The sequence below is a fragment of the Lacerta agilis genome, chromosome 14 (genome assembly GCF_009819535.1).
Source record: "Lacerta agilis isolate rLacAgi1 chromosome 14, rLacAgi1.pri, whole genome shotgun sequence".
Taxonomy (NCBI): Eukaryota; Metazoa; Chordata; class Lepidosauria; order Squamata; family Lacertidae; genus Lacerta; species Lacerta agilis.
This window is the reverse complement of record NC_046325.1, coordinates 4,827,890-4,830,018: the sequence shown is the minus strand read 5'-3', so window position 1 is coordinate 4,830,018 and position 2,129 is coordinate 4,827,890. Positions and strand designations below refer to the sequence as shown.

Sequence of the window (2,129 nt, the reverse complement as noted above, 5' to 3'; positions counted from 1 at the left end):
AGCAGCACTGTATGGTATTGGCACAGATTCTTTGCTTGTGGCAAACTTGCAGTCTGGACTCGGAGAGGAAGGCAATTGCTCCTGGCCACTGGTAAATTATCTTACTCAAAATGTAAGCCCCTTGGAAATTCCATCATTCTAGGATGGCAGTTAGCAAACTTAATCTCCCCCTTGGACCTCCTGAAAATTAGCTGAGGGTCTGGGTGGGACCACTTAATATTTTTCCCGTCTGTTGTGGAAGGTGTAATGCACTGTTGCTAGTTTGCTGTAGGATTTTTAATTGCATTTAAAAAATAAAATAAAATAAAAAATTCCTTCCAGTAGCACTTTAGAGACCAACTAAGTTTGTTATTGGTATGAGCTTTCGTGTGCATGCACACACTTCTTCAGATACCAGATACATTTTTTTTAATGCTTCTCTTGTTTCTTACAGCGTCTTTTATTGCACCAGAACCTGAAATTAGGATGCAATAAAATACAATATTAGAAATAAGAGAAGCAAAAAAATGGAATTAAAAATAAATACAATCATTTAATGTGGGAACGCCATGGACCATCGGAATGAAGCTCGTGGACCACTGGTGGCCTACAGACCATTTTGGGAACCCATGTTCTGTTCTTTGTATATACTGTGCCATCCTGACAACATTGCAGGGGACCAACGCTCTCCTCTTGGCCCTGGTCTCCACCTGCAATGCAGGGGAACAATCATACTGACCTTCCTTACAGGGCTGTTGTGAAGGGCCTTGGATACTGCAAAGCTCTATATTTACAGATACTGTTTGGAGCTGACCTACTTATCATCAATATTATTATCACCCTCCTATAATAATTTTAATTACTTTTTTTAGCGATACGGTTTTTAAAAAAACAACAAAACAAAACCTGGTTCTACTACGGTTCAAAGCCGCTTCTTTCTCTCCCCCGCCTCGCCTCCCCTTTCCATCACCCCCGCTCCCGCAAATTTTCAGTAATGGTTACAAAGCATTTGAACAAACCTGGTGGGGGTTTTCCCCCCCTGCTGTCGCTGAGTAGATCGCCTTGCAAGCGGGGCTGATGATTTTGGGGCACAGAGGGGGCGGGGATTTAAGAGGCAGCGGAAATGGAGAAGGGAAGCTGAACTATCTGGGGTTGGGGAGGGGAAAATTACCAGGCGCCGGCAACTAGAGGGTTAACACGATCCTTTACAATAACAACAGAATGAAGCATAAAAAAGGCGTGGGAGTAGAGGGCGTGCAAAGGGTTGGAACGCTCAATTTCCCTCCCCGGCCAATCAGCTTCGCCAGCCCCGCGCGAGTCCCTTCTTTTGTTCTCTGAATGGGGCCTTGCTACAAAATGAGTGCGAGGAAGGAGCCGGAAATGCAAAGCAGGAGCCGAACGACGCGACGCCATTGGCCGGCGGAGTCCCCGCCTTTCCTCTCCGTCGAGCAGAGAACGAATAGCGTTCGACTGTCCCACAAGCAGAGGTTCCATGGTGTAATGGTTAGCACTCTGGACTCTGAATCCAGCGATCCGAGTTCAAATCTCGGTGGGACCTTTCCTTTTTCTTCTTCTGTCGTTTCATATTAATCCCCTGCCTGAAAGCTGCAAAGGAAACATTTAAGGAGATTATAAAAAAGAAGGTAAGGAAAGCCTGGATGGAGCAGACTGAAGGTCCTTCTAACCCACGATACTGTTTACAAGAGTGATGGGTTGATTTAATATTACAATTCCTCTCTTGAACCCCGAAGGGCACTTATAATGGATGACAAACAGGTCAAACCAACCTGCTGCCTTTCAAACGTTTTGGACTACAAATCCCAGCAGCAGCAGCGAGCGCAAGTGGGGTGGAAGGGGAATGGGGGCTGATGGGAGGTTGGAGATAATTTAAATAAATAAAGCTTGCTGGTGCCGTTTTGGTTATGCATTTCTTTATTGCTTGATGGGTGCACACAATTCTTCCCTTTCTCATTGGATTCCCCCATCCAAGGACCCTGAGAGGTAGTTTAGGATGAGAGGGAGCGACTGGCCCAGTGTCATCCAGCCAGCTTCATGGTCAACAAAAGAGGTTGAAAGACTGCCTCAAAGCAAATCTTTAAAAATGTAGCATAAACACCACCAATTGGGAAACACTTGCCTGCGAGTGCTCC

The 2,129-nt window shown here is 45.7% G+C and overlaps 1 non-coding gene across 1 annotated transcript; it reads left to right on the top strand.

The window, feature by feature from the left end:
• The first annotated feature begins 1,465 nt into the window (after positions 1-1,465).
• TRNAQ-CUG lies at positions 1,466-1,537 on the top strand. The gene has a single exon. It is a non-coding gene; the product is annotated as a tRNA-Gln (tRNA).
• Positions 1,538-2,129: the final 592 nt, after the last annotated feature.